Below are 23,543 nucleotides of genomic sequence, written 5' to 3'. Positions count from 1 at the left end.
GACAACTCTCTGTTTAGCAACAAGGCAAGAACCTTTAAACTTCCTCTTGCCATTGGGGTTGACCTCAAAAGGAGTCTCAGATCACCAGTGAGCCTCCAGGTCTATGGTAGTGGTCTGAGTGGTAGAGGAGCTTACCTGCCAGTGATCCATGGCAGCAGGAGAAAGGCCATGGAGAGTAGGCAATCGCACTGCTTGGCCAGCCCTCCTGCGGCTAGGGAGCATTTCTACCAAGCAGTTTTGGAAGCTCGCTGGGCCCAGGAGTCCTTGGGGTAGCGTGGACTCATTGGTTCACTCCCGAAATGGGAAGGCAGAGACCGCTGATCGTTTGAGATGGACATCAGACCAGACTAGGGGTGCAGTTAGTATGTCCCCAAATGTCTGTACTCAGGCCTGCAGAGCAGCCTAGGGAGCAGTCAGCTTTAAGAGACTGTTCTGGAGGAAAACAACGAGGAGTCCGGTGGCACCTTAAAGACTAACAGATTTATTTGAGCATAAGATTTCGTGGATAAAAAACCCACTTCTTCAGATGCATTGAGTGAAAATTACAGATATAGGCATAAAGATATATACTGGCACTATTTAAACTCCTACATGCCACAGGGGCCTACAGCAGTGGTACGCGTAACTCACCCAACAATATTGTTAATCTATCCAACCACACACTTAGCCCTGCAGAAGAGTCTGTCCTATCTCGGGGACGCTCTTTCTGCCCCACCACCTCCACGCACATGATACAGTTCTGCGGTGATCTAGAAGCCTTCTTTTGCTGTCTCCGACTCAAGGAATATTTTCAACACACCACTAAACAGAACACTGACCCACAGGAACCCTCCTACCAACACTACAAGAAGAGGAACTCTGTGTGGACTCCTCCTGATGGTCGAAATGACAGACTACATGTTAGTATTATTGGGAGTACTTAGAGTGCTTCCGCAGACGTGCACAGGCTGAAATTGTGAACAAACAGCATCACTTGCCCCATAACCTCAGCCATACAGAACACAACGCCATCCACAGCCTCAGAAACAACTCTGACATTATAATCAAGGGGGCTGACAAAGGAGGTGCTGTAGTCATCATGAACAGGTCGGATTAAGAACAGGTCGGAGGCTGCCAGGCAACTCTCCAACACCATATTCTACAGGCCACTACCCTCTGACCCCACTGAGGAGAACCCAAAGAAACTACACCATCTGCTCAAGAAACTCCCTGCAACAGCACGGGAACAAATCTACACGGACACACCCCCAGAGCCCTGACCAGGGGTATTCTATCTGCTACCCAAGATCCATAAACCTGGAAATCCTGGACGCCCCATCATCTCAGGCATTGGCACTCTTACAGCAGGATTATCTGGCTATTTGGACTCTCTCCTCAGACCCTACGCTACCAGCACTCCTAACTATCTTTGAGACACCACCGACTTTCTGAGGAAACTACAGTGCATTGGTGATCTTCCTGAAAACACCATCCTGGCCACCATGGATGTAGAAGTTCTTTATACCAATATTCCACACAAGGATGGACTACAAGTCATCAGGAACAGTATCCCTGATGAGGCCATGGCACACCTGGTGGCTGAGCTTTGTGACTTTGTCCCCACCCACAACCATTTCAGATTTGGGGACAACTTATACCTTCAAGTCAGTGGCACTGCTATGGGTACCTGCATGGCCCCACAGTATGCCAACAATTTTATGGCTGACTTAGAACAACGCTTCCTCAGCTCTTGTCCCCTAGCGCCCCTCCTCTACTTGTGCTACATTGATGACATCTTCCTCGTATGGACCCACGGGAAGGAAGCCCTTGAAGAATTCCACCTGCATTTCAAAAATTTCCACCCCATCATCAATCTTAGCCTGGACCAGTCCACACAAGAGAGAGATTTCTTGGACTCTACAGTGCAAATAAGTGATGGTCACATAAACACCCTGTACCAGAAACCTACTGACTGCTATACTTACCTACGTGCCTCCAGCTTCCATCCAGGACACATCACACGATCCACTATCTACAGCCAAGCCCTAAGATACAACCGCATTTGCTCCAATCCCTCAGACAGAGACAAACACCTACAAGATCTTTATCAAGCATTCTTAAAACTACAATAGCCATCTGGGGAAGTGAGGAAACAGATTGACAGAGCGAGACGGTTACCCAGAAGTCACCTACTACAGGACAGGCCCAACAAGTAAAATAACAGAAAACCACTAGCCATCACATACAGCCCCCAGGTAAAACCTCTCAAGCACATCATCAACAATCTACAACCTATCCTGGAAAATGATCCCTCACTCTCACAGACCTGGGGAGGCAGGCCAGTCCTCACTTATAGACAGCTCCCCAGCCTGAAGCAAATACTCACCAGCAACGACACACCACACCACAGAAACACAGGGATTGGTTCCTGGGTTAAAAACCCAGTTGCCTTCTCTGTCCCCATATCTGCTTTAGCAGTATTGTCATAGGACCCAACCACATCAGCCACACTATCAGCGGCTCATTCACCTGCACATCTACTAATGTGATATATGCCAGCAATGCCCCTCTGCCATGTATATTGGCCAAACCGGACAGTCTCTACATAAAGAATAAATGGACACAAATCAGACATTGGGAATAACATACAAAAGCCAGTATGAGAACACTTCAATCTCCCTGGACATTCAATAACAGATTTAAAAGTAGCCATCCTTCAACAAAAATACTTCAAAAACAGACTTCAAAGAGAAACTGCAGAGCTACAATTCATTTGCAAACTTAACACCATTAATTTGGGCTTGAATATGGACTGGGAGTGGTTGGCTCACTACAAAAGCAATTTCCCCTCTCTTGGTATGGACACCTCCTCATCAATTATTGGGAGTGGACCACATCCACTCTGACTGAATTGGCTTGTCCACACTGGTTCTCCACTTGTAAGGTAACTCCCTTCTCTTCATGTGCCAGTATATATATATTTATGCCTATATCTGTAATTTTCACTCCATGCATCTGAGGAAGTGGGCTTTTTACCCACAAAAGCATAAAGCCCAAATAAATCAGTTAGTCTTTAAGGTGCCACCGGACTCCTCATTGTTTCTGTGGATACACACTAACATGGCTACCCCTCTGATACTTGTTCTGGAGGGTTCTTTGGTTGTCACAGTGGATGCATGGGCCTCATCCTGTATGTAACAGGCACTGTCAGCTGGGTACTGAAATTCCCATCCCCCTAACTGCCGCACGTTCTAAAACACCCCACCTTCGCACCTGTGGTTTGTAACCTCACCTCTGCCGTCATTCTCCTCCCTCATCAGCATTTCCTTCTTTTTGCCCTTTTAGGTCTAATTGCTTCACTTCCACCAATAGCTCTTAAACTGCTTACAGGCAAATATAACAAATGCCCCAGAGCACCATGGGACAAATGTACTAAGGCTACAAAAGCGTCATCACAGGATTCCCATCCCATTGTCACCTCTTGCTCATGAAATGGACACTGCTGCTTTGTTGGCAACACCATTCGCTGCAGTGCTGGGACCTCACGTCTTACTCGTCCCACCCAGGGATTTAGCCTTTCCATTGCAAGTTGGTATAACAGGGCCACACAGCTAATGTTCTGCTGCTTGCTTTGAGGGTTATATTTTCTCTTTTAACTTTGCCCCAAACACCCATAAGTGTCAATTCACAAATGCATGACATGCTAGGCTGATCTGATACAGCTTAGAAAATCCCACGAAGAATACACAAATAGAACATGTTCGGAACAAATTATGAAGAAAGGCTCTTGCAATTTCCCTAGCTGAGCCTCATCTGGAGCGCTCTGATCTGGAACACTCTGTAGTTGCAGACTGTGTTTGGACTGACCCAGGGATGACTTCATCGCTCAGACAGGAGGAGCGTTCTCCACAAAGATCACACAAACACAAGGCAGCCTGCTGGCTCTCAAGCCTCCTTTTCATCCCAGAACACAAGGCTCTTCATCTTACAGCTGTGTGCTGTGCAATCCAACACATCTGGTTCGCTGGCAATGAGAAGAGAGGAACTTCTTTTCCAATGTTGCCAAAAGTCTCCTTGCTCCTGTGACAATTGACGCTAAAGTCAGTTGGCCTGAATAGACGAGCATTTGGGGGTTACTGATGAGCATTTTGGGGTTACTGTTCAAGGGTCCAAAACAGACTGAGCACCTGAACATGTCATTAAGCAGCTGCTCTGCTCTGCATGTCATTAAGCAGCGTACAGTGCTGAACTGCAGAATCATGAATGTCTCGCTACTCTACAAAAAGAACAGGGAAACCTGATCCTGTTGGACAGTATGTGAACCCTGGATTACAGAACAGATCCACTTGAAATAGACCAAAGGAGTTTGGGGGAAAAAAACCAAACCCACGCCTCTCCCTCTCTCATGCCCCACCTCTACCAGACTGTATTCTGCACTGAGAAAATACACGAAGGAAACAAAATTGGAAAGCTGACCGTGTATGAATGTGGGAACTGGAAAAGCTATGTTTATCTTAAGTAGTAGGAAGGAAAAGTTTCAGTTGTATAGCTACAAACTGAATAGTTTTTGAAGGCAAAAGGCAGTCCCAGGAGAGATGTATTAAGACTGTAAAAAATAATGTAAAATATTGAAAACATTTTGTCATAACATTTCCAATGAATATTTAGCATGTCCTGCTTATATCCTAGGCCATGCTGTCAGTCTGTATTTTATGTCACCTTTCTGTCTTACTGGATATGGGGATCTAATGTTTTTAATGCAGTCTCCTGTGTGTGTGTTATATAGTGGAATACTTTACAAATCAAAATGTTATTGGGGAGTAAGCCCATGATCTCCAGTGTGACATTTCTTGGCTCTACTGAACACACACCTATTGTTCAAGATTGAATTGGTCCCAAGAAGCATCAGAGCATGTGAAAGCCGCTGTGAATTTTGCAAAGTGGCTTCAGGGCAGTAAAACACATCAGAAGAATAAGGTGCAAAATCTGAAAGTCCAAATTTGGGAATCTCAGACAATACTGAACTGAAAAAATGAGTCAATGCCCCTGGTTATAGCTCACGCACTTTTATCCTCTGACACTGCTAATATAGTTGAAAGCTACATGCACAGCCAAGAAGCGAAATAAATCCAATTATTAAATATGTTTACATGCAATTAAACTGTTAGTCTTTCACTTATTACCACATGTGATTCACAAGATTGTGATTTCATTAACAGATTTTTTTTTTGCATACCACTCTTATTTAATAAGTGTTTTTTCACTTCCCTTACAATGTGCCTTCTATTTAGTGCTCAGGAAATTAATGTCTTTTGAAAAGTCTAATACATTGCTACCGGAGCTAGCTCAGTTGAAAGTACTCAGATTCAACTTTGCCCAGCCCATTTTTCCACATATAAGAAAATGAAATCTGTCAGGGAAAGACCCCTGTATCCAGGACTCGGAAAGAACAATGGAGATTATAGCATGAACGTTTAAAAATATCTGTGATTTACAATTATTAATCCACGTTTTTATATTAATTCTAATTCAGCATCCAGTAAACTGATCAGTATATTTCATATAGGTGCTTAGTGAGAACACTTTGGTCCATATGTTTCTCAGGGCTAGTAATTGGTCCTTAGCACACAGGCTAGAGGGCAAGCATGCTGGTATTCCAAATGCTAACTACCTTTGTTACAAACTGTTATCACTTGACACTATAGAAAGCAGTGGTATCATTTTTGGACAAATAATTATTGCTTGTTTTGTTCTTCAAAGCTGCATTGCACTGAAAAGTAAAACAGCAGACTGGGGTAGGGTGAATTAATTATATATTTATATATAAAAAAACCTTTAAAGAGAAAAAAATTTAAATTCAGCAAATGAGATACATTTTTCTGAAAATACTTTGAGCAAATCCATCATTCAGGTCTGAGCCCAATTTACCTGTCTAAGGCACATGCAGAATAGTCACAAACTAAACCAAAAACTAACAAAACAAAATCCTTATTTGAAACTCCCCCAAATGAACTCAAGTTTCTATGTTTACTGAGATGAATTCCTCAAGGACATGGTTCAAAGAATTATCCTGAAAAAGTGGATATGAATTATAGACAGAAATATATGCAAGAGGAAAAAAGAATATTATATGTGTAAATAAGCACAAGGAATAGTAAAAATAAAAAAGAGTAATAAGAAACTATTTCTGAATTTGCTATGCACAGGATGTACAGCCCAATGCAAAGTTATATGTTGCAGTTACTTAATATCTCTCTCTTCAAAGGATTGCTAATAAGTCAATGACTGAACATCTAAAGGGAAAAAATATTTCTCTTTATAGTTTTAGATAATTGTCCCTGAAAAAAATAACAAACCTTTAATTACAACTCGCATGAAGAAAGCTTGATTTGTGCGCTGTGCCCAAATGCTGAGGAGTCGGATGTAAAATATTTGTAATATTTAGGGAACCCTGAGTTTTACATAAAAGTAAACAGCATTGCCTGAAGGCACAATTTCCAGCAACACAATAAAATGTGCAGTGAATTTATGGCGGCCATCCATTAGCTCTTACCAAGGCAACGTCGCCCATATCTGTCGTCCATCATTATAATAGAGGGTTAATGCACCGAATTTACATAAAAAAGTCATATTGTCTGCATGAATTATTTACACTCTCAGCTGTTTTTACAGCTTGGTTTCAAGCTGGATTCTGGGAGAGATTCTGCCAGTAAATTACTCTGTAGAGACCCGGCTATAACTACAAACAGAGCTAGCAATGAAAAGAAAAGAAAATGGGAATGCACAAGTCAGTAGTTGGAATGGGAGCACAGACTGTTGGCTTTCCTTTCATATGCACGACAGGACTAGGCGGAGAAGGCTTGTGCAGCAAGAATGCTCTCCCAAGAAGTTCTGCACATGCGGCTCTGTATTAGCACCTTTCTTTCTCGCAGTTGAAAACAGCAGTGTAATTTTGTCGTAGGTATTGTTATTTTCTGTGCATAAACGCCAGAGAGCTGCATAGCCGTTCATTCTAGACTGACTGAGGAAAAACTGACCAGAAAATGAAGTTGATTTGCACCCTAAGACAATACCAATCCCCAACCCACACATTAAACCCAACTCACAATCCACATCCACAGGAGAATGGATTTAGTAAATTCCAATCTCAGTTATGGAAAAGGGCCAGCACCAGGCCTATGCACGACATAGATCCTACTGCAACCTCCATGGCTTAGGTTGGGTCAAATTCTCTGCTGGCATAAAGGGACACAGCTCCATTGATGTCACAGGAGTTTTCCACATTTACAGTACCAATGACTTTGGCCCAACAGCCACAAATGGCTCAGGTTTTACAGGTGGGCTGATGAACTTGGGCAAGGATATACCAGGCCGGTCTGGGGCCAGTGAGCTGACATTCTCACTGACGCCCCCAGCATAAGCCATTGTTGCCTTCATTTCAGAGGGACCTTAGCATACACAGCAGCTGTAAGGAAAGGACAGAGGACCCAGGCTAGTTAAACTTTGTATAACACTTGAAAGATACAGAGCACCTCATGGGAAAGCCCTACAGAATTTGGTAGGGAAGAAACGAATAGTGTCCAATCGAAATTTAGTAGGCTCCTACAGAAATTATCATATAAAGTTATAGAATTGAATAAAAAATGGGATCCTTTCTATAGGTTTTTTTGCACTATCCTGTAGAATTCTCTTGTCAATTCTATAGGATAGTTTAAAAACCTAGAAATGGGATCTTCTACTATGCATTTCTATAGGGCTTTTCTCGCTGGATGCAATAGAAGTGTTAGCACCATTTTCCTCACTCTCCATGCTGAGCATACTCCTGGTTCCTCACATGGAAAAGGTCCCTCTCTTGGAGGAGCAAAGACATTTTCAAAAGCGCCACAGAAATGCCTTTATTCCTTTAAAAATAAGAAATGTGTTGATTTTTTTTTAAAAAGGAATTAAATGACTCCCTCTTTCCCCTAGTAGCGCTGGAGACATTTTCCTCACGATGGTCACAGACCTGCAAGCTCTTGCCTTCACTGCCCCCCGGACAGGATGACAGTGCCGCAGTCTATTATTTATTTGATTGCTGCTCAAGGTGACATGTCTTTTCTGCCCAGAGGGGCTAGACAGCAGCCTGCGTTACTGAGTGGAGTGGGTGCAGGGATTCTCGGGGACGCTGCATGCTAGGAGGGGAATGAATCAGTGTCTCATCTGCACTGTGTAAAGAGACTGCCCGCATGTTGTTGCGGAATCATAGGGGTGAGATCTGGAAGAAACCTCTCAGGCCATCAAATCCAGCTGCCTGCCTGTATTCTCCCTAGGTGTGGGATCTAGCCTCTCTGTGGACATACCCAGTCCTGGGACCTCCTGTCCCCTACTGCTGCCTTCTTTTTGCTGAAAGGGTCTTAGGGAGAGTTTCTTTCTGTCTAACCTGAAGGCACCTTCTTTAGCTTTAGGCACCTCATCACCCAGCCTTGAATACCGATCTCTTTCCTTGACTTCACTCCTTCTTGAGCCTGTGGCTAGAGCTATTGCTATAATCATGTTCAGAGCCTGCACACCAACTGCCCAGGGTAAATACAGGGATGCAGAGTGTGCCTCTTATCAGAGCCAAGACAGCACCAGGCTTCCCCGAGTTGGTGGGGAGTGTAGGGGAGGAGAAGCCTCTACAGGTAACCCAGTGGAACCTGTCCTGTGGGGGGGACAGTACACGGCACCCCTTCAAAGGGTGCAGCAGTGGCTCACTCCAGTTGTACCCCAGGAAGCATCAGTGGCTTTATAGCCACAATATGGCATTTGCTTTTACAACCTTCAAATATTTGGAAGCCATTCTCATACCCTCCCCCCGTTTATTGCCATTTTGGTGAGCATAATGTATCTAGCTCACCTCGTCTCTCCCTGGGAACCCAGCCCTCCAGCCCCCCATTTTTGGTGCTCTTGTCTGAATCGCCTCCAGTTTGTCAAAAGCTTGTGTTTGTTTGTCCCCTCCAGTTTGTCAACATTGAGGTGCCTGCATTGAAGGCAGTATTCCAGGTGCAGTGTCCCAATTACACTGACGATTGATCGCGCAGAGCACAGGAGCTGGATTTACACAGATTACAAATTTGCCTGTTAATCTACAGAACCAACCTACGGCCTGGCATACTCAGAAGGTGACGTGTGTTCTGGGGGAGAGCTGTTGACTGTCCCAGTAGCTGTGGTAACTGTTGGAGATGGGAGGGTGAAGGAATGAAGCCCTCTTTCCCCCTCTTATCTCAGATGCTGCTTGAAAAATGGGAACCATCTGAGTGAAAATCTTGGCAAAAAATTTTCTTGTTGAAATACTTCAAAATTTTCCAACCGGTCCTATAGCTGGTGAAACAATGCGACGCTCCATACCCCAATTTACCAAGAACGTCCACAGACTTTATGTGGCTATTTGCTCTGCTATTCCATAATAATCAAGTACCGTAGTTACTGTGGCAACTGATGTAAGTGATGTTAACAGAAATTTCTTGACAGGTTTCAGAGTAGCAGCCGTGTTAGTCTGTATCTGCAAAAGGAAAAGGAGGACTTGTGGCACCTTAGAGACTAACCAATTTTTTGGTTAGCTCCACAGTGGTTTACACACTTTGAGTTTAGCTCCAGGTCAGGAAGCCTCTTCAAAGCCCTGGCCACAGGGAGCAGAGTGAGTTAAGTTGGAAAGTTGGAAAGTTAAACTTGGAAAGTTAAACTGCTCAACACCCCTGAATGCCAGACTGTCTCTGGCTCAATGCAGCAGTGGAGATGCAGTGTTGCGGGTGCTGCCGGGGGGATTTAGAAACATTCGCAAGGGGGGAGCGCAGACTGCTGAAAGAGGCTTATATTTTATCCTTTGAAATTGTTCTTCAGTGCAAAGGTGCCATTTCTCCACCTTGGGCAAGGAGCATCCCAGGGTGAGGGCTGGGGCTAGAGATGGACGGACAGCTGGCATGGTCCCCAGTCTCCTGAAAGCCAAGTGAAAGACCTTTGATAGTTTGGGGCTGTGTAGGGGGGTTTAATGTTGCATTTATAAATATTAGACTCATTCTCCTGACACACAGATTCAGGTGAAACAAAGCCCCACTGTCTTAGTCATACTTGGCTACTTCCTTGTGAGTGCCAGCCCCATGAATTCCCCCTTCATACAACACTGAATCCTTAGCTTCCAAAAGTGCCTTTTCCACAGGGAGCTCTGAGATGGGCTTTGTGGCCAAGACAGGCTGTGAAATAGCATCTTACAACAACAGCATGTAAAGTCACAACATTATAAATCAGAATGGACCAGCACAGGTGACTCCTCTCCCCCTTGATTATTTACACCCTTTAAATATTTGCAGACTTATGTCCCCTCCTTAACGGCTGGTGAGCCAAGCTATACATATTTATCTCGCTTAATCTTTCCTCATAAATCACGCTCTCAAGTCAATCTCTCCACTCCCTAATTATTTTTGTTGCTCTTCTCTGAACTCCCTCCAATATATCAATCAATATCTTTCTGGTAATGAAGTGCTCTGCACTGAGCACAGTATTCTGGGGCAGTTGCTCTGGAACTATAAACAGTGTATCTGTGCAAGTGATATTGATTTTAAGACTGGAAAGGAGGGATGGTCCAGTGGTTAGGACACTAGTCTGAGACCTGGGTTCATGTCCCTGCTCTGCGAAAGACTTCCTGTGTGACCTTGTCAAGTCACTGATCCCATTTTACAGATAGGGAAATGAGGTACAGAGAGGCTAATAGCACTTCCCTACTTGACAGAGATGTTGTGAGGAATAATACATAAGAGCTTGTTTGGTGCTTCAGTATTATGGTAATGGGGCCAGGTAAGGTCCTAAGCTAGATGTAGACACTAGTCCTCGCCTGGACTGTTAGCAGCCTTCTTGTAGTACGGAAGTGCCTATACAGAGGATCTATTACCTGCCTGTTCTTTGATGTGATGCCCTTATGTACGCAAATCTCGGATTGAACTATTCAGTCACATGAGACATTGCAAACCGTCGACATCATAGGCTGCAATTCCCACCACCTCGCAGATGAAACAATGCCCAATTTTAAAGAAGATTAGAAGGTGATAAGTAACAGTCAACGTCAAATTGTGTCCAACCAACCTGATCGCTTTCTTTGGCAGGGTAACAAGCCTTGTGCATGGGGGGAAGTGGTAAATGTGGTATATCTTGACTTTAATAAGGTTTTTGATACTGCGTTAGATGATCTCATAAACAAACGAGGGAAATATAGCCTAGATGGAGCTACTATAAGGTGGGTGTAGAATTGGTTGGAAAACTGTTCCTAGAGAGTAGTTATCAGTGGTTCACAGTCAAGCTAGGAAGGCCTATTGAGTGGGGTCCTGCAGGGATTGGTCCTGGGTCCAGTTCTGTTCAATATCTTCATCAGTGATTTAGATAATGGCATAGAGAATATACTTATTTTGCAAATGATACCAAGCTGGGAGGGGTTACAAGTGCTTTGGAGGAATGGGTTAAAATTCAAAATGAGCTGGACAAACTGGAGAAATAGTCTGAAGTAAATAAGATGAAATTCAATAAGGACAAATGCAAAGTTTTTCACTTAAAAAGGAACAATCAATTGCACACATACAAAATTGGAAATGACTGCCTAGGAAGGAGTATTGCAGAAAGGAATCTGAGGTTATAGTGGGCCAAAAGCTAAATATGAGTCAACAGTGTAACACTGTTGCAAACAAAGCAAACATCATTCTGGGATGTATTAGCAGGAGTGTTGTAAGCAAGACACAAGAAATAATTCTTCCACTCTACTCGGCGCTGATTAGGCCTCAGATGGAGTATTGTGTCCAGTTCTGGGCACCACATTTCAGGAAAGATGTGGACAAACTGGAGAAAATCCAGAGGAGAGCAACAAAACTGATTCAAAGTCTAGAAAACATGACCTATCAGGAAAGACTGAAAAAATTGGGTTTGTTTAGTCCAGAGAAGAGCAGACAGAGAGAGGACATGATAACAGTTTTTAAATACATAAAAGGCTGTTACAAGAGGAGTGAGAAAATTTTTTCTCCTTAACCTCTGAGGTTAGGACAAGAAGCAATGGGCTTAAACTGAAGCGAGAACGCTGCAAGTTGGACATTAGGAAAAACTTCCCAACTGTCAGGGTAGTTAAACACTGGAATAAATTGCCTAAGGAGGTTGTGGAATCTCCATCATTGGAGGTTTTTAAGAGCAGGTTAGATAAACACTTGTCAGGAATGGTCTAGTTATTACTTAGTCCTGCCTTGAGTGCAGGGGACTGGACAAGATGACCTACTGAGGTCACTTCCAATCCTATGATTCTATGATCACCTCACCCTCTCTCTAATATCCTGGGACCAACACAGCTACAACAGCACTGATTACTGAAATATTATGCCATGATATAAATCAGTGGGAAGCCTCACCTGGAATCTTTTGCTCAGTTCTGGTCACCCCATCTCATAAAGAACATAGTGCTAGAAAACCCTCAGCGATGGACAATGACAACGATTAGAGGAATGGACAGAGTTCCATAAGAGGAGTGAGTTTCAATGAAGTCACACAAATGGGGGTCATTCTTGTCAGTTGCCAGCTTGTGCAGATCAAGGAGTGACTGGTTCACATTTTTTTCCAGGTGCAAGGCACACTCCATTGCTGTCAACCCATTCTCCCAATCATCACGATTTGGTTTCTTGATGTCCTGCAAAAAGATGCGACCGCCCCTCTGGTTCTGCAGCTTCATGAATTTTTCAGCATGCTCACGCTCCTCCAAAGGTGTATTTGGCTGACAAAAGAGACAAATGGAGATGACCATACTAAAGGTATATAGAACAATGAATGGAAGAGAAAGTAAATTTGGAGCTCCTGTTTACCCTTCTCAGAATACAAGAAGAAAGGGACATCCAATAAAATTAAAAGGCAACACACTTCAAGCTGATAAAAGGAAAAAATACTTAAATAAACAGCCTGATTTCCTTCTTATTTGTTCAAACGTCAGGAATGTTGTCTGCTTCACATAGTGTCTCTTAAGATTTCACAGCCACTTTCTCTACTGGTGGATTTTAATAATTTTCCTTTCTAGTATAGCATTCAGAGAATGGAAAATACTATATATGTGCTACATGGTATTATCATCAATCCGACAAGGCACTGCTACCAAATACCAGACCCACAAGTTGTTTTGGGGGACCGACCTGCTATATTAGTGTGGTACATTATGGGATCAATACGTTGTATCAGTGTGTGATTCAAATAAATACAGATCCAGATTCTCCACTACCTTGCACCTTGTGTAGTCAAACCCATGCTAAGTGTATATCAAATGTTCCCAAATCAGAATGGTTATTCGACACTCACTTAGCACAGGTGTCACTGACTACACACTGGGAAGTCAGGACAAGAGTATTCAAAATGCTTCATGTGTGGTTATTGTTTCAAACCCTGCACAAACATGAAGCGCACACACACTCTGTAGGACATGTAATGAACATTTGGTTAGAGAGTCTCTAACTGAATTATTGCAGTATTTTATCTTAAGGATAACTTGGTCTTACAAACAAACAAAGAAAGGGGCGTGGGTTAGAAACGCCAAAATAAACTGAAGAAAGCAAAAAAATCTAAGCATTGCAGTTATTATTCATCAGGCTCCCAGAAATGCATTATAATGTACTATATGCGGTAAGACTAAAAATTATTCCCCACTGAAATGGTATTCACACTGCTTCTGCTGTACTGAGGCGTACATCGTAATATAATCATAATAACTAAAGTAAGTTTCCCTTGGGGATTATACCTTTGTGTGATTTAATCCTTAAATTTGTTTTTGCTTTCATCCCCAGGAGAAGAGAGATTTCAGTTATAAAGTATTCTTCCTAGGAATATCAGATGCTGTACATGCATTTGTAATCTGCACTTACACTTGCAAACCCCAGGCCAAGGGGTGAGCAGAACTGGAAGCACAAGTGTTATCATTTTGTGTGAAGAAACCAGGTTTGTTTTTCAAAAATGAAAGGCAAGGCCAAAGGAGGAGTCCTGCTTATTCAGGAACGTTCCCCACACAAAGCAGAAATCAGTTTGCTTTCGAGAAAGGTCTATCCCTCAGTGTGAGAGTGAAAAGTAAAGATCAGGAAGCCAGGATTTCTCTAACCTTGATACAAAATATAAAGGAGTGTGGCAACTTGTTAGAGTGACTCTTGGCTTTCGTTTACCCGGAACACAAAAGTCAGTGAATGAGGCAGTTCTGTGTGTTGTTCCTTGGGCCTAGACAAATAGCTGGAAAGCAGACAGAAAACCCCTATGTTGTCTGTCTCTGATATATACAAGTGCTTGGAAAGAGAATGGCATCAGAATGGTAGCATTTTACATTCACTTTGTACAAGTGTAAAGGATTACAGGACAAGGAGTAATGGTCTCAAGTTGCAGTGGGGGATAGGTTTAGGTTGGATATTAAGAAAAACTTTTTCACTAGGAGGGTGGTGAAACACTGGAATGCATTACCTAGGGAGGTGGTAGAATCTCCTTCCTTAGAAGTTTTTAAGGTCAGGCTTGACAAAGCCCTGGCTGGGATGATTTAATTGGGGATTGGTCCTGCTTTGAGCATGGGGTTGGACTAGATGACCTCCTGAGGTCCCTTCCAACCCTGATATTCTATGATTCTATGACACAAGCTGCAAGACAAGGGAGAATCAGGCCCAGAGTATTTAAGACAACCTCTGTCCACTTTTTAATCAGAAAGTTAATCTTGATCTCCTCTCTTATGTTTACAGAATAGCTCTGCAGAGTCCAAAGTGATTGCTGTCTTTAAAACCGATGTTTTCACATCTTTGTTCAAAGCTATGTCGATGGCACGTAGCACCCAAGTAACTTCCAGCTGTATCATAGAATCATAGAATCATAGAATATCAGGGTTGGAAGGGACCCCAGAAGGTCATCTAGTCCAACCCCCTGCTCGAAGCAGGACCAATTCCCAGTTAAATCATCCCAGCCAGGGCTTTGTCAAGCCTGACCTTAAAAACCTCTAAGGAAGGAGATTCTACCACCTCCCTAGGTAACGCATTCCAGTGTTTCACCACCCTCATAGTGAAAAAGTTTTTCCTAATATCCAATCTAAACCTCCCCCACTGCAACTTGAGACCATTACTCCTCGTTCTGTCATCTGCTACCATTGAGAACAGTCTAGAGCCATCCTCTTTGGAACCCCCTTTCAGGTAGTTGAAAGCAGCTATCAAATCCCCCCTCATTCTTCTCTTTTGCAGACTAAACAATTCCAGTTCCCTCAGCCTCTCCTCATAAGTCATGTGTTCCAGACCCCTAATCGTTTTTGTTGCCCTTCGCTGGACTCTCTCCAATTTATCCACATCCTTCTTGTAGTGTGAGGCCCAAAACTGGACACAGTACTCCAGATGAGGCCTCACCAATGTCGAATAGAGGGGAATGATCACGTCCCTCGACCTGCTCGCTATGCCCCTACTTATACATCCCAAAATGCCATTGGCCTTCTTGGCAACAAGGGCACACTGCTGACTCATATCCAGTTTCTCATCCACTGTCACCTCTAGTTCCTTTTCCGCAGAACTGCTGCCTAGCCATTCGGCCCCTAGTCTGTAGCGGTGCATTGAATTCTTAAGTGCAGCACCCTGCACTTATCCTTATTGAACCTCATCAGATTTCTTTTGGCCCAATCCTCCAATTTGTCTAGGTCCTTCTGTATCCTATCCCTCCCCTCCAGCGTATCTACCACTCCTCCCAGTTTAGTATCATCCGCAAATTTGCTGAGAGTGCAATCCACACCATCCTCCAGATCATTTATGAAGATATTGAACAAAACCGGCCCCAAGACCGACCCCTGGGGCACTCCACTTGACACCGGCTGCCAACTAGACATGGAGCCATTGATCACTACCCGTTGAGCCCGACAATCTAGCCAGCTTTCTACCCACCTTATAGTGCATTCATCCAGCCCATACTTCCTTAACTTGCTGAGAAGAATACTGTGGGAGACCGTGTCAAAAGCTTTGCTAAAGTCAAGAAACAATACATCCACTGCTTTCCCTTCATCCACAGAACCAGTACTCCCCACTCATATCTGCACATAGCCAGTGTTTTCTGGCATGACTATCACTGGGCTTCTGGGCTTCATAAAAATCCATTAACAACAAAGAGCCATTGTGACTACAACAAACTCTGACTTAAAATAAAACCCAAATGCTGAGCCCCAGTATTGCAGGAATGGCCGAGCAAACACCATACTGTAGCAGCAGTTTGGAAATAGCACTTTAGGATGCACAAAGGTCTAATAACAATTACATCTGCTGACTAACACTCTAACCCCATGTGTAGTAATTGTTACCCCAAAGCAGGAAAAGGAAAGCAGCCAGTAGCATATTGATAACATAAGAGACCCCAATACTTGGTCAATTGCTGGTTATTAATTAAACATGATAGCCCTTTAGCAGGTGATTTTCCTTGCTAACCACAATAATAATCATCTTGTTAAATTGATCACTATCCTGAACCAACACTGGTTTTTGCTGTTGGGATCCATGTTCACAGCAATTTTTCACACCACTGACAAAGAATTTTTGTTCTTCAGTTAGAAAAAAGTGTGTACTATTCATTAAAGCCATTTTATTCTCAATCCAGTGGCCATTTTCCTATGGGATGCACAAACCAAAAAAGAGGAGCAGCTAGAGGTGAAGGATGGCTTGAATGCATTGCTCTCCTTGTCACATCTTTATTGCTATAGATGAGGCTTCCAAAACACTGACAAACAGGACTGTGAATCAGGACTCAGCCCTTAGCAGCTTTTATTTCGGTTTCTAGAGGGAAAGTTTAGCGTCAGTAAAATCTTTAAGTGGAGCTGGAAGAATTACTACGGCAAATACCCTCCCAGCATGCCAGCCTTCACCCAAGCCACCCCAAATGCTCTTTGGAAAAGGTAGGCCTTGATAATTAGATTCTTTTAGCTGGCACTACGCTGTAGCAGGGTGGCTTGCTGCTTACTGGTTAGAGAGGGTTGGGGCCAGCCAACCTTGATTACTTAGAAACCACACCTGGGTATGCATCAGGTGATTTCCCTATAAAGAACAGCAGGAGGCTGCAGGAAAGGGGAGGTGGATGCTCACTTGCTCAGGGAGAGCAGAGTAAGTAGGCTCCTGCAGAGTGTCTTAGGACTTAGGCCATGTCTACACTACGCACCTTTTAGCGACACAGGTGTGCTGCTACAGCCATGCCGCTAAAAGATGCACAGTGTAGCCACTCTTTGTCGGCGGGAGAGAGTTCTCCTGCCGACAAAAGAATTCACTCCCAACGAAAGGCAGTAGCTTTGTTGGCAGGAGTGCTCTCCCAACGCTTTTAGTCGGTAAAACTTTTGTTGCGGGGGGGAGGGGGGAACGTGTTTTTTCACACCCTGAAAATAGAAGCTTTGCTGATGAAAGTCCAGTGTAGACAAAGCCTAAGACTCCAGGCCAGGAGTGGCCTACCAAAGCAGGAAAGTCCCGCACAGGAAGGCCAGAGTGTAGGAAGAGAAAAATTTGTTTTGTGTGGACTTTTATTGAACTTTAATTTGGCACTTGGAGTTTACTTTTATGTTAAAATATCTAGACTCCAAGGAGGGGTGTTTTTTGCCACACAAAGCTTATAGGTGAAGTTTACTGAGCAGTCCAAGATGGAAAACTGAGGTGAGAGGCAGTTTGCAGGGTTCCCCTGAGGTCACCATGGGGCACTGGAGGATGGCCACTCAGTGACATACACCAATACACTCCTCTTCCAAATGTATGGGGTAGCTATTAGGTTGCAGATTGGTCTTCCACAGGAAGTGGTGGATGCCCTTATGCTTGAGACATGGCAAAAATAATCTGTGCAAAGAACTAGGAAATCTCAGGAACAGTCCTGAACCAGACCCTGGGGGCGTTGGTGAAGAAGGATTAGATGTACTTGTATGCATCACTGCATGCGATCCATAGTTGCAGTTGCATTCAACATGCAACACTCAGCACTACATGCAGATGTGACATCTCTAGCAGGCATGCATATGGCTGTGCTCACTGTCGTGGATGATACTCTTTATTTGCAGAGGGGATAGCAGCAGCATCCACTGGACAAACATATTATCTGTATTGGCTTTATAAAGGTCAATCGTTGTTCATTCTCAGTCATCAGAATCATTTATTGATCAGCAAAATATTCCCAGCTGCACTGAAAATGCTGCCAGAAAGGCAGCTGACATGCCTGACAGCTAGGCTAGCCCAGGCAAAACCACACTTACATAATTTCCAAAACCAGGTCACAAAGGGATTTTCCCTTTTGCTTTTGGAAGAGTTCCTCCTGCAAGATACCAGCCGCGAGATCAGACGAAGGGAACTCCCCAGGTGTCTTGGTCACTCACAGAAACAGCCTCTTGCTGCTCAGGTTCAATGCTGAAGCAGTGGCAGAAGTTTGTAAAGCCCAGGATGAAAAAGGTTCCTAGCTGGTCTCTCCCTGTCACTTGCCGGCAAGGGCTTGCTGGCATAGTCTGTTGGCCACGTGCTTTTGCTTCCCTGTTCAGATGTGAGTCTAGAATTAAGTAAGATGGAGTGGGAGGAGGTTTTGTACATGAAAATATCCTGGCAGGAAGTCAGACTTAGTGCATAAAACATCCACTGGCGTCCCAGCCCTTGCTAGTAGGTTTTCAGGGCATTGCAGAGGAGGTTAATATCAGCTTGGTTATCGCTGACTCCCACGGGACCTCCTCCAAAGCTCACGAAATTGGAGACACGTCTTTAAATCTCCATGGGACTTCGTTCTCTAGGCAATCAAGTCCCAGGACTCCAAGTCCATCTGAGTGTTTGTGAGTGAGTGTCTATTCCATGGATGGCCCTCTAGCATTTCACAGGCTTTACACCACATGAAGTTGAATCCAGTGGTATTTCCTATTTTAACTTTGACAATCTCGGTCTTCTCTCCCCTCCAGTTATCAGACGTGTGTGTGTGTCTGTGTGTATGTGAGAGAGAGAGAGACTGACCGTCTCTCGTGGTTATTACAACATTGGAGCAGAGGATAGACACTGATTTGTTCCTGACACTCGGACAGGATATTGGCTGCCGTATTATTTTCATGGAGGTATAAGATATAGAGTCTTGTGGAGCCTCTCTGCCAGTCACCCAGATGGAGGCTGTTTGCAATGACACCCCATGGAGCTGTAGCTGACACCGATGTTGTCAAATGTTTGTCTAGATCAGTCCAAGTATTTGTTACTCACAGGTTGTCATTCTGTGACCCTGTGTCATGGCCAGTTTTAACAGCATGGGCATGGTGTCATGCTGAAGCAGTCTTTGTCAGACTGCACAATCTGCCTTAGGTGGTTTGGTGCAGTGGCCATGAAAGCACCACTGAGTATGACAGGTAACCCCAAGCCATAGATCTACCGTGGTAATTCTCTGAGTGGCTAGAAAACTGACAGGTCCCTGTCTACTCAGAGCTCCCACTCCTCATTCACTGTTTGATTTTTATTGCGGTAAGACATTGCCATCTCCGCTGCCTGAATCAGCAACTGTGCGAACAATTCAGCTCATGAGCCTTCTGCCAGTCTGTACCATCAGACCCTGTGCCAAGAATCCAAGTGTGGCGTTCCCCATTCACTGCTGAACTGATAGGAAAGCAAATGCCACATCACACTAGAGACTCACTAAGGACAGATGCTGATGCTTCTTCCTCTTCCAATAAAGGGACCCACCACATTTGTCTCCATACTCTCTCTAATGCCAACTGTCTGCAGGACTAGGCACTAAGCTGTCAGGACCCAGACAGGTCCCTAACCTTTTATTTAAGGATGGCTGAAGCTTTTGGTTTCAGTGACACTTCTCAGGCTGTGATGTGGTTAATGTCCATTACAGTAATGAGATCTCAGTGCCACGGCCTGCAGTCAATTCCAGGGGCCTTAAATTCATAGTGAAATCTATTAGCAGACAAAGTACTTTTACTTTATTAACGACCTCGGCCGATAGAACAGAAGCCCTCTTGTTGCCACCCACCCTGCATCATAGACCCTGGCCATGTGAGCTACACACTCCATCCGTAACCCACATGGCCCAGGCCCAGCCCGTATTTCAGGTATCCCACCCATTTTTAATCCCAGCAACATCTTGCCTCTTATCCCCATAGACTGACTCAGCCCTTTGCCATTCCAACTAGCCACTGCGGTCAAGAGACAACAACAGGTCACATCTTGCTCTCCAGCCACATTTCCCTATTCATGATCCTGCTACAGGGCGGAAAAGTCAGACTATCTTATCCATTTTCCCTGTACAGCCTGGAAATCCCATCTGCCCAGTGGACAGTCTTCTTCATGCTTGGCAGAAAGCAAATGCTTTTCTGAAGAGAGACTATTGCCAGACCAGTGACACAGTCACCTGATGAGCTGAACACGAGGACCCTAAATACAAAATCAGGCCTCTCGTGACCTAATGAAAAAGAACAATTACTGACCCTCCCATAACTGTAGTTCTTCCAGATGTTGTGAGTATGGCTCCTGCTGCAGGTGCACATAATACAGTGAAATATTAACGAAGTGAAAGAGATGAAGAAGGATTGCTTCTCAAAAATAGTTTTAGAAATTGAGCTTGAGGAGACTAGCAGGTCAGACCCTGCCAGGTTCTGTCTCACTGCCCCAGGTGGGAAGAGGAAGCCGAAGGAGGGTCACAGCCGCTTTGCCCTATATGTCTTTACATGGAAGCACAAGGTACATGCGCAGCCCCAACAGATGCGGCTGTTCAGAAACTCCATTCTCCCAGGCGTGAGGCACAGTAGCACCTGCAGTGGGAGTCACATTGACACCTACTTGAAGAATAGCATCAGGTACACTGGTGAAGTATACAAGGACCTTTATTTTCTCTCTCAACTGCAACTGGCTACGTGAGTGCAAACAGCTCATGCACATGCTACAACAAGATACAGATTCATTTACAGCTTTTTTCTTCCATCACCACCTAGGCATGAGTTTTCAAAAAGATTTCAGCATGTGGAATGTTTGGAGGGGCAAAACCAAGTCATTTTTAAGTAAAAAGATGCACAGAAATGTGAGACCCAAGTCAGAATCGCAAATCAGGCTAATTTTAAATAATCTGTAACTCAGAAGGCTTTGCAGAAAAATTCTCAACCTTTGGAGTACGCCTGGCATGATGGAGTACCAGCAGCAATTTGGCTAGTGCCTAATAGAATGGATCCTGCTCCAAGCCTAGGGCTCCCGGATGCTATGGTCATACCTATGATAAATAATAATAGCCAAAGTCACGGGGGGGGGGGGGGGGGGGGGGGGCTAAAATTCAAGCTTGTAACTGGGTCTGGTTACTACAACAAACCACAACTTTGGAGGAAACTATTCTATTTCTGAATTACGCTACAGAGCTTTTCTTCAGCTGTTGTACAGAGTGAAATGACTTCCACTATATTGCATTTGTCCGTACTGCAGCAGTGCTTAGGGGCACCACGCAAGGGCCAGTGCCTCCATTGTGCTGGAGGCTGTATAGACACACTAATACAGTCCCTGCCCCCCATGCTACCCACTGTCTAGGTTAGGACAAGGCGAGACAACCAGGAGGGGAGGCAGAAGCAGGAAAGGGAAGGTGAACATGTGTTTACACACTAAGCGGAGTTCTTGTTCAGCTCCCACCTGAGCTTTGCCAGCTGGCAGCGATCTGCAGGGATCTGGGCTGAGCCAAATCTTAAAAGGGCCCTAACAAAGTTTAAGGTAGTGACTTTTTTCAGGGTGTTTCTCCCAGGCAGAAGTGGTCACCTGGGAGAAAGCAAGAGGTGCTTGTGGATGGATCAGAGCAGCAGTCCTTTTGCCTGTGGCTGGGTGCTGGGCTACAACACAGAACGGCTACTGGAGTATTTTGCCCACTAAGTGTATCTGATTTTCTTCTGTGCACTCAGGTACACCCCTCTGTCTCTGAATTTCTACCCCGCTCATTTAGAAGATAGTGAAATAACTTTTAAAGGTGCTAATGATGTAATGATGAAACACACAAGAAAGTCTCAGCATTTCAAGACAAACTCAAACCAAGTGCTGCCAACATGCCTCGCTCCTCACTTCCCCTTTGAAATAAAGGGTTTCATGCATTTCAAAGGGGGCTTTGTTTCACTTGTTTAGCACAAGATGCAAATATGTTGGCAGGTAAAGCTGAAGGGAAGATGCACTTCTTATGTGTGGGGAGCAAAAACACCCGACCAACCATGCAAACAAAAACTGAACTCCCAGGCAGTGGGAAGGGAATGATCTGAATTCCACCCACCTTGTTTGTTTCATTTTTAATTACAAGTATTTTTAAAAATTAAACCTCACTGAGACAAGGAGAAGCAAATGTGTTTCTTAACAGACCTCTCCCTGCACTCAAGCAGGCAGAGCAAGAACCTCCCTGCACCTTGGAATGGAGACAGGTCAGCAGCACATCTCTCCATTCTGCTGTCTAAGGCTTTAAAGATCTCTGATTAGCTAGAGACAAAACAAAGACTTCAAACATCACGCATGTAACTGAATGTCTTTAAAGGGCAGAAATTTCCTGGGGACTCAGGGGGAATGGGCTCAACAGGCGTTTCATTCTCCTTACTCTCCTGACAAGGATTTATTTTAGAAGGGAGAGGGGACAATTTGGAGGGCAGAGCCCCATGTTAGATCAGCAGGAGCAGGTCTAGCATATTGGCTGCATCTCATGTTGCTGAGGATGCTGACATAGTTCCTGTGGACTTTGTGCCTTGTGTCATCGAATGAAAGTTACAGTAGCAACATGTTTCCTGCCTTCTGTTCTTCCACTTAGCATTTCACAATAGAACTCTCACTTTCATCTCCAAAGTACAGTGATGCTGGGGTTTTATATTTCAGGTGCTGTGTGGATCAAAGACACCCTGGGGAGGATGTGTATTTGAACTGGCAGAAATTAATCAGTACCTTGGGTGTCAAAGCTCTAAGCTATCATTAGCTCAAAAAGCTCTTCTAATGCATGCCACCTTCACCTACTAAACCTGTCATCAGCAGAGATGCCAGCTGTTTGCCAGGTATTACCTGATGAACATCACCAACTCTTCAGCCTTGACTACACTAGCATTTTTATTAGTTTCACACCATTGCAGCTCTGAGCTGGGTCATAGGATATCCTGGTTAACATGCTGGTGGCTGGTCTGCACTGGCTCTCCCAGCTCGATATAACATAAAAACCACTAGCGTAGCTTTATCATCACAACCTAGTATTTCTGCTAGTCACGACACTCATGGATGGCCACAAAACCTCTAGTGATCTTTTCTAGACATAGACATCCTGCTTGTCCCAAGCACTATTACCTCCACTCTTGCCCAAAATAAAGTTAATTTCTGACTGAACCACATTTCAGATATGAGTGTGAAATGCATTTCCCCTGAGTGGTCACACAAACCAAATTTTGCTTGTACAAGCATCTGTGGGAAGGTGATACAAAAGAGGTGGGAACATGGCAAAGCAAAATTCACTTTCTAATTACTGCAGCATTTGAGACTATTTTTTCCATTTGACAGGTTTCAGAGGAACAGCCGTGTTAGTCTGTATTCGCAAAAAGAAAAGGAGTACTTGTGGCACCTTAGAGACTA

Source organism: Caretta caretta, chromosome 19 (assembly GCF_965140235.1).
Source record: "Caretta caretta isolate rCarCar2 chromosome 19, rCarCar1.hap1, whole genome shotgun sequence".
NCBI classification, from domain to species: Eukaryota; Metazoa; Chordata; order Testudines; family Cheloniidae; genus Caretta; species Caretta caretta.
The sequence above is the reverse complement of the archived record's forward strand: the minus strand, read 5'-3'. Positions refer to the sequence as shown.